The sequence below is a fragment of the Rhinopithecus roxellana genome, chromosome 4 (assembly GCF_007565055.1).
Source record: "Rhinopithecus roxellana isolate Shanxi Qingling chromosome 4, ASM756505v1, whole genome shotgun sequence".
NCBI lineage: Eukaryota > Metazoa > Chordata > Mammalia > Primates > Cercopithecidae > Rhinopithecus > Rhinopithecus roxellana.
Window position 1 is genome coordinate 20,464,486 of NC_044552.1, and position 10,105 is coordinate 20,474,590.

The 10,105-nt window shown below is 41.6% G+C and overlaps 2 non-coding genes across 2 annotated transcripts; one reads left to right on the top strand and one right to left on the bottom strand.

Annotated features, from left to right (window-relative positions):
- Positions 1-2,903: 2,903 nt before the first annotated feature.
- On the bottom strand, positions 2,904-2,976 carry TRNAV-AAC. Its single transcript has one exon. It is a non-coding gene; the product is annotated as a tRNA-Val (tRNA).
- A 4,534-nt stretch (positions 2,977-7,510) lies between these two features.
- TRNAL-UAA lies at positions 7,511-7,593 on the top strand. Its single transcript has one exon. It is a non-coding gene; the product is annotated as a tRNA-Leu (tRNA).
- Positions 7,594-10,105: the final 2,512 nt, after the last annotated feature.

Genomic DNA, 10,105 nt, shown 5'->3' on the forward strand with positions numbered 1-10,105 from the left:
TGCTCTTACCACTCTTTTTTTTTTTTTTTTTCTTTTGAGACGGAGTCTCCCTCTGTCGCCCAAGCTGGAGTGCAGTGGCATGATCTCGGCTCACTGCAAACTCCGCCTCTCGGGTTCACGCCATTCTCCTGCCTCCGGTAGCTGGGACCACAGGTACCCACCACAACGCCCGGCTAATTTTTTGGTATTTTTAGTAGATACGGGGTTTCACTGTGTTAGCCAGGATGGTCTCGATCTGCTGACCTCGTGATCCACCCTTTTCGGCCTCCAAAGTGCTGCGATTACAGGCATGAGCCACCGCGCCCAGCCTCTTACCACTCTTATTCAACATTGTTCTAGAAGTCCTATTTAACGTAATTACACAAGACAAATAAATAAAAACACACAGTTTAGATTGTAAAGGAATAAATAAAACTCTTTCTAGTCATAAGCAACATGATTGTCTATACAGAAAATGCAAAAGAATCTAAAATAAAAAATAAATATAACCCAAAATAAATATAAATAAATATAACCTAAAAATAATAAAATAACTAAAATAGAATAATAAAAGAATATAGTAAGACTGTGAGACAAAAAGTAAATAAATAAAAATCTATTGAATTTCTAGGTGCAGAGGTACCTCCGCTTATGGTGGGGTTACATTCCAACGAACCTATTTCAAGTTAAGCATGTAAGTCAAGGCCGGGCGCAGTGGCTCACGCCTGTAATCCTAGCACTTTGGGAGGCCGAGGCGGGTGGATCACGAGGTCAGCAGATCGAGGCCATCCTGGCTAATACGGTGAAACCCCGCCTCTACTAAAAACACAAAAGAATTAGCCGGGCGTAGTCGCGGGCGCCTATGGTCCCAGCTACTCCGGAGGCTGAGACAGGAGAATGGCTTGAACCCAGGAGGCGGAGCTTGCAGTGAGCCAAGATCACGCCACTGCACTCAAGCCTGGGCATAAAGCCTGCTTTATAATGGGATACCTCAGGGCTTGGTCCTTGGACTTCTTTCCTATAAACACTCACTCATCTATTTTCATGGCATACATAATGTTTATATGACTACCACTCATAAATTTGAATCTGCAATCTAGACCACTCCATTAAACTCCAGATTTGTGTATTCAAGTGATTCCTCAGCATTACACTTAAATGTTTTATGCTATACCAGTTAGCATGTCTAAAACAGGACTCTCATTTTTTTCTCGTAATAATCCTGCTGCACCCAGTCTTCTCTTTTTCAGTTAATGGCAACTACATCCTTTCATTTTTTTTAACCAAAAAAAAAAAAAAAAAAAAACCTTCAGAGTTATCACCAATTCTATTACTCCACTCTTCACGTCCATGTTCTCTGAAATTCCTCTTGGTTCTATCTTTAAAATATAACCAGACTCTGACTACTTCCCACCACCTCTACTGCCACCATACTGTTCGGGTCACAGTCATCTCTGATGAAAGGAACTTAACAGATCTCCTTAAATCCATTCTTTTCTCTCTACAAAATATCCTCCACTAAACTGTCGAAAGACCTTTTTTTTTTTTTTTTTTTTTTTTGAGACAGAATCTGCTCTGTCGCCCAGGCTGGAGTGCAGTGGCCGGATCTCGGCTCACTGCAAACTCTGCCTCCCGGGTTTACGCCATTCTCCTGCCTCAGCCTCCCGAGTAGCTGGGACTACAGGCGCCCGCCACCTCGCCTGGCTAGAAAGAGCTTTTAAAAACTTAAATTACTGCACTAACTCTCCCTGCCCTCAGCAGAAGAGTACTGCATCTCTTCCTAGAGAAGGCCAACGCCAGCCGGGCGCAGTATCTCTTTTTTATGTTTATCTTTATTTTTATTTTTTGTGAGACAGTCTCCCTCAGTCGTCCAGTCTGGAGTGCAGTGGGATCTCGACTCACTGCAACCTCCATCTCTCAGGTTCAAGTGATTCTGCTGCTTCAGCGCCACCAAGCCCAGCTAATTTTTGTACTTTTAGTAGAGATGGGATTTCACCATGTTGGCCGGGCTGGTCTCGAACATCTGCCTACAGATGATTAACCCGCCTAGGCCTCCCAAGTGCTGGGATTAAGTGTGTGAACCACCACGCCCGGCCAAGGCATAGTATCTTTAATGGAACAGGTACTACGTGAACTCGAGTATCTGTTGAGGGCTGGGTGAGAGGACTGGGTGAGAAAGTGAGTCTTAGCTCTGCTCTTGTTATATTACTATTATTTTAATTGAAAGTTCTGACTGACAGGGCGCGGTGGCTCACGCCGTAATCCCAGCACTTTGGGAGGCCGAGGCGGGCGGATCACCTGAGGTAGGGAGTTCAAGACCAGCCTAACCAACATGGAGAAACCTCGCCTGCACTAAAAATACAAAATAGCCAGGCGTGGTGACTCATACCTGTAATCCCAGCTACTAGGGAGGCCGAGGCAGGAGAATCGCTTGAAACAGGGAGGTGGAGGTTGTAGTGAGCCGAGATCGTGCCATTGCACTCCAGGCTGGGCAACAAGAGCGAAAATCCGTCTCAAAATATATATATATATACACACACATACATGTTTATATATGTATAAAATGTGTGTGTATACACAGATCCACACATATAAGTAAACAGATTCAGAATTTTACAGAACAACTATGGGCCGGGCAAGCTGGCTCACGCCTGTAATCCCAGCACTCTGGGAGGCCGAGGCGGGTGGATCACCAGGTCAGGAGTTCGAGACCATCCTTGCCAACATGGTGAAACTCCGTCTCTACTAAAAATACAAAAATGAGTTGGGCGTCGTGGCACGTATCTCTAATCCCAGCTGCTAGGTAGGCTGAGGCGGGAGAATCGCTTGAACCAGGGAGTCGGAGGTTGCAGTGCGCCGAGATAGCGCCATTGCACTCCAGCCTGGCGACAGTGAGACTCCGTTTCAAGAACGGAACCGCACGCTGTTTCCGCCCGGTTTCGAAGCGGGAACCCTTCGCGTGTTAGGCAAATTTGATAACCACTACACCACGGAAACTTTCTTGACACGAGTGTATTTCACTTTCAAATTAATTACAATGAACTTTAAATTTATCCGTTCCTTCAGGGTATATCTTTGGCAGAGGGATAATATTTTCCCCTACACGTTCTAATTCTTAGAATCCGTACTTTAAAATCCGACAATTCGCAATCAAGCAAATGCTTCTCCCGAAGCTTCAATTCCTTCAGCAGCACAGGGCAGGGAAATAGGCAGTCTCTTGGGAAATTTTATTTCAATTCATTTTTTTTTGGTATGTTCTATGCTCTCTGCTCTCATAAGACGCTCTAATGTTCATCTCCCCGATGACTGAAAATTAGGCAGGACATTAGTGCCGTTGAGTATTTTTTTCTTCATGCTAGCAGCCTGTCAGATTCATTCAAAGTCCCGCTTACTCCTAAATGAGACTCTTTCTTGAGGTTTGAAACAAAAGGCAGAGACAGTGTTCATGAAAAGGCATATAAAAAGAAATAAATAGCTTGGGTATGTATGGGGAAGTTTAAAATCAAGACAGAACAACTGTATTCATTAGAACCAGTTACCAATGAGCAAATATCTATATATTATACATGGTAATTGGTAATATATATATTTACACATATGTATATATGCTTCTCACACTATGTATATTTGCTGTTTTATATATATATATATATGAACATGAGGATAAGCTTCCTCATCCATAATTATCTCATCCTTAGCACAGTGAAAAGTATCTAGGAGGCCAGATTTTATAAATCCTGAAGAAGTGGTAAAGAGTTCTGCTAACTATGGTAAAAATTTTCATCAAAAGATAACGTATTTGATCATTCACTGCTATTGATAGGAATTAAAACATAAATTTCATGATAAAAAGGATATTTTGTTTGTTGTGTTCCCTGCTTTATTCACAGCTACTTAATAGTCTCTGGCTTAGGACTTTTAGTAGAGAATTAATTAACATTCCTTTCGTGAATGAATGAATGAATAAATGAGAACAAGTAACAATCAATAGTTCCGTTTTGGATATCTAAACTTACCTTTTCTCAGTGTATTCTAATTGATGGGTCTTTCAGACTTGTGCCAGTTGAGATGCATCTAGAATTGTTTAGCACTTAAAACACTCTCTTTATCTTGTAGTGAGACTATCCCTGGATTTTACTGTAGCCATTTTTTTTTCCAGCATTTGTACCTGTCATCAGCCATGACATTTTGTGTTAGTGTAGTGATTATCACTATGTGTTATATGCAGAAGATCATTGTTTTGCTCCGCAGGAGATCCAGAATAAACCAAGGACTGATCCCTTTATCCTGCTTTTTCCATTTCTTAATAGACAGACCAAGGAATTGTTTTACAATTGTTACCATCTGGTTGCCTTTTCCACCAGACTACAGGGTTCTGGGGGCTGGCTAACATTGTCTTATTTTTTTCCTGCCTCCATAAAGAGCCCTCTAAAAGCATTTTCTACAAAGCCCAAGTGCTTACAATTGCCAGACATTCAGAATACAGAATTAACAGCTGATTTCTGAGACTATGGTGGAAGCTGTGAAAATGTAGAAAGATGCCAGCTTCAGCCAACAAAGAGAAGGCCAGGGATTCAGATAGCCTGAGAAGGCCTTGAGTCCAGAACCCCAGGAATAGAAAATGCCCAGGATAGAAAGGCATTTGTGTCTTTCTAGGGGAGCTCATGTGGGTCTGGCTTTTAGCTCTACATTCTGAAAAGCTGGAGCAGTAAGGAAGGCAGAATAGTAGTAATTGAGCCAGCATTTGTCAGAACTTAGGAAGAGTGGTCAAAAAAATAGCAAGTAGCTTGCAAATGAGGTTCTGTCCTGGATACGATATTTGTTCTTTCAACTTAACCTCAATAGATTGAAGTGGTGAAATGAGAGAAAGAAATTTTGACGTAAAAATTTATTTTCTAGACTCTTTGGTATTTGACCCCAATAAAATGATGGTTCTCTATCTCCATGCACTATTTTACCAATCCTTAGGATTCCACGGTAATAAAAAAAAACATAGTAAGTCACAGATAGACCTAGTTATAATGATGGTAAATTAAGCACAGCTTTTGTTTTATCTTTATTCCAAACTACATTTATACAAAGCATTAAGGGTGTTTAAAAACATAAATACACAGGGACGAAAAGATGAGAAAATGAAGAGCAGTAGCAAGTAGCAAGATTTTGAATGCCAGAGAGCAGAATGGTTAGCGTTAATATAAGGGAAAATCTTTTGGTGTTAAGTATGTTTTTTAAAGAAATTACTTTTTAAGATTGGTACATGCGGCCAGGCACTGTGGCTCATGCCTGTAATCCCAGCACTTTGGGAGGCCAAGGCAGGCAGATCACAAGGTCAGGAGTTCGAGACCACCCTGGCCAATATGGTGAAACCTCATTTCCAAATTAGCTGGGCATGGTGGCTTGTGCCTGTAATCCCGGCTACTCAGGAGGCTGAGGCAGGGGAATTGCTTGAACCAGGGAGGTGGAGGTTGCAGTGAGCCAAGATCACCCCATTGCATTCCATCCTGGGCAACAGAGTGAGACTCCATCTAAAAAAAAAAAAAAAAAAAAGGAAGGTTGGTACATGTACATATACTCTAGCACATCTCATAGTTGCATAATATTTAATATTATGTGTTTACCACACTTCACCTATCTACTGTTCAACATTGGCTTCAAGGCTGAATCTGATTCTGGAAGAGGAAAAATAGTGAGGCAATTAACATCCATATATGATACAATCTGTATCTTTGTGACATGAGGGGGAATATATACCTAGGAGCCGAATACCTAGGTCATTGGACAAGACAATCTTAACTTGAGTAAAAAGTATTAGACTGCTTTCCAAAATGGCTGCATTAATATAAACTTCCACTAGCAGGATATGAGGGCTTCCATATCCCCATTTCTGCAATAGTGGACACATTAAGCTTTCTAATTCTTCCAGTCTAATGTAGGTTGAGTAATAACTTATTTTATCTTGCACTTTATAAATTAATAATAATATTAAGTATTTAAAATGTTAATCTTTTCGGGTTCTTCTTATCATGGGTTTGATGAGGACCCTGTCCCTACTCTTTACACATTTTTTTTTTTTCTTTCTTTTTTTGAGACAGAGTCTCACTCTGTCACCCAGACTGGAGTGCAGTAGTGTGATCTCAGCTCACTGCAACCTCTGCCTCTTGGATTCAAGCAATTCTGCTGCCTCAGTCTCCCGAGTAGCTGAGACTACAGGCTCCCGCCACCACGCCCTGCTAATTTCTGTATTTTTAGTAGAGACGGAGTTTCCCCACATTGGCCAGGCTGGTTTCGAATTCCTGACCTTGTGACCCGCCAGCCTCGGTCTCCCAAAGTGCTAGGATTACAGGCGTGAGCCACCGCGCCTAGCTTCTTTACACATTTTCTATTGAGTCTGCTGTTTGATCTTGCTGATTTTAATGGCTTCTTACTATATCATGTAGATTAAGTTGTTTTCATTTGTAAATATTTCAAGTATCTTCTACTTTGGTTGTATTTGTCTATTTACTTTTCCATTGTGGTTTTCTTTGATTTGGGTGCAGCAGACTGTATCAGTGTTTTGCTTTACTGTGTGTGTGTGTGTGTGTGTGTGTGTGTGTGTGTGTGTGTGTGTGTGTGTTGAGACGGAGTCTTGTTCTGTTGCTCAGGCTGGAGTGCAGTGGCACGATCTCGGCTCACTGCAACCTCCGCCTCCCAGGTTCAAGCGATTCTCCTGCCTCAGCCTCCCGAGTAGCTGGGGTTATAGGCACATGCCACCACCCCCGGCTAGTTTTTGTATTTTTTAGTAGAGACAGGGTTTCGCCATGTTGACCAGACTGGTCTCAAACTCTTGACCTCAGGTGATCCGCCCGCCTCGGCCTCCCAAAGTGCTGGAATTACAGGCGTGAGCCACCACGCTCGGCCTGTTGTTTGTGTTTTTAGTTTTGTTTGTTCGTTTGTTTAATGTTCTTCTGTCCCCTAGATAATAATGCTATTTTTCTACATATGTTTCTATTATTTTTTATCAGTCATATGTAGGCATTTAAACTATCTTGATAAGTATATTTTACAAAATCCACAGATGATTATACTGTATAGTGCATGTTTAAAAAATCACAACGATAGAATAATTAAAAACTCTTCTGTATGTCAATGTATGGGAGACTCTTTTCTCCGACGTGTTCTTTCCTGCACCCAGCAATCGCCTGAACCCGGGAGGCGGAGGTTGCTGAATCTTTAGAATTCAGCTCTGATCCCAGCATTGACAGGCGTGGATTTCCCTCAACATGGCTCATTTTAGTGGAAGTCTAAGGAATCAGGGATGGTTCGTCTTTCCCCTAACACCTAGTATAGTGCCTGTCACAAATTAGTGGTTAAGCATACTTTTGGAAATACATCTTTTCATTTGTTTATTTCCAAGCAATATTAGAAAGATTTATTAACTTTGTACACTCTTTTAAACATGGTCCTAGTTTTCACGGATATAAAATTATTCATAATCTTCCAGAAACTACAAATTCTAGCCTAGTAAACATCGACAAGGACACTGCATCTTATCACCGGGATGGCCGAGTGGTTAAGGCGTTGGACTTAAGATCCAATGGACATGTGTCCGCGTGGGTTCGAGCCCCACTCCCGGTAGGTGTTGGTGCATGTTTTGACGTTTGCGATTTCTGGCGCAAAGTTGGAAGCTAGGTATGCTAGTATGACAACCTTCTCACTTTGAGTGTAAATGCTTCAAAACATAACGAGGATTATTAAACAACATTCTCCCCAACACAACATTTTTTTTATCTTCAAAGAAATTGCTTCCTGCGCAGTATTAAGTAGGAGGCGCCTCTTCCCACAATTCCTATAGCCTAACAGCACAGTGTCTTCAAGTCCTGAATACATTCCTATCACTGTGGAATGTATTCCAAGTACATTGACACGCCTGTAATCCTAGCACTTTGGGAGGCTGAGGCGAGCGGATCACTTGAGGTCAGGAGTTCAACACCAGCCTGGCCAACATAGCGAAACCCTGTCTCTACTAATAATACAAAAATTAACCGAGGGTAGTGGCGGGCGCCTGTAATCCCAGCTACTCGGGAGGCTGAGGCAGGAGAATTGCTTAAACCCGGGAAGTGAAGGTTGCAGTGAGCCAAGATCGCACCATTGCGCTCCAGCCCAAGCGACAAGAGCGAAACTCCCTCTCAAAAAAAAAAAAAAGAGAGAGAGAGAAGAAAGAAAGAAAGAAAAGATAAGAGGAAGGAAGGAAGGAAGGAAGGAAGGAAGGAAGGAAGGAAGGAAGGAAGGAAGGAAGGAAGGAAGGAAGGAAGGAAGGAAGGAAGGAAGGAAGGAAGGAAGGAAGGAAGATAGGAAGATCGATCAGCGGAATGTGGTGGTGCGCTCCTGCAAGCCCAGCTACTCCGCAGGCTGAGACATGAGAATCGCCGGAACCGGGGAGGAGGCGGAGGTTGCAGTGACTGAGATCGCGGCACTGCACTCCAGCCTCGGCAACAGAGTGAGACTCTGTCTCAAAAAAAAAAAAAAAAAGGAATTGTGGGAAGAGGAGAGCCTAAGTGGATGTTCTGCCTAAACAGACCTGAATTCTGCAGGCGATTCAGTTCCAAAAGAAAGGAAATTGTGAAATATTTTGCTTTTAGGTTCTCTTTGTCACTGAGGCAGGCAAAAGTGAATCCTACATGCACTGCTTCTTTTTGTTGCCAGAGAGCGGGACTCAGAGAAGCCCAACTCCACTAAGGTTAAGGCTCTCAATATTCCTTACAAAAATCAGACTCAGGTAGGAGAAATTATCCCAAATGCGAGCAAGATTGTCGAATGTAAGTAGTCTTTCAGACTAGAAATGTTCAGCTAAGACATTATAGGAAAACATCAATAAGTAAATAATGTGCTTTTAAATTTACTTCAACGAGCAAGAGATAATTGGCCAACCTAAACCAATATTGAAAAGAAAATGAAAGGAAATGATCCTCGGTGTGGTTATAGTTTTGTAAAAGAAAAATATGTGTAATCCGACTGCTGTATATACTTAGTGAGAGACTATCCTTGCATCCCATGACTGCAATCAATTGTTGTTTGAGTTCTGCTGTTTTTAAAATTCTCTCCTGTCCTTCTTCACAGTAATATTGGACCTTCATGTAGTGTTTATCACTTTTGTATTACAAGTTTCATGAGAAACTGCTGACTTGCTTTCCAAAGCAGTCATACTGTCTTAAATTTCCAGCAACAATTCATACCGTTTTAAATTCCCAGGAACCATATATATTAGAGTTTATGTTCCCCCTCATTCTCACCAATGCTTGTTTTCAATTATCTTTTAATTTTTTAGCCATTCTAGCAAAAATATATTAGTATCTTACTGTGATTTTGATTTGCATTTCCCTAAATATTAAAGTATATTTTCATAAAGTATATGTGTTTATCTGTTAGCCATATATAATCTTTGGCAAAGTGTGTGCTTAAATATTCGTTATTATTTGGTTTTCTTGTTTTTGAGTTCTGAGAGCTCCTTATATTTTCTGAACAAACCACAATAATCAGATATGTGGTTTTTTTGTTTGTTTGTTTGTTTGTTTTTGAGACGGAGTCTCGCTCTGTCACCCAGGCTGGAGTGCAATGGCGCAATCTCAGCTCACTGCAACCTCTGCCTCCCAGGTTCAAGCGATTCTCCTACCTCAGCCTCCTGAGTAGCTGGGATTACAGGCGCCTGCCACCACACCTGTCTAATTTTTTTGCATTTTTAGTAGGACGGAGTTTGCCATGTTGGCCGGGCTGGTCTCAAACTCCTGATCTCAGATGATCCAGCCGGGATTACAGGCGTGAGTTATGGCGCCTGGCCCTAATTGTTCATTTCTAATACGGTAACTGACTTACCATGGTTTGCCTTAAATTTTCTAAACTTTTTTGATGGTTTTTTGGGGGGGAGGGTACTAAACGCATTTTTGACTTACAGTCTTTTTTTTTTTTTTTTTTGGAGTCCTGTGGGAAGAGGGGAAACAAAGCCTGTTGAGAAGGAAGAGCCAGTGAGAAAGACAGAAAATCAGGAGAGCAGTGTCTTGGAAATCAAATAAAATGTTTTAAGAAGAATAATGTGCCTATTGGCCCTGAGAAGTCAAGAAAGATAAGGACTTGGGAGTGATCATTAATTTTA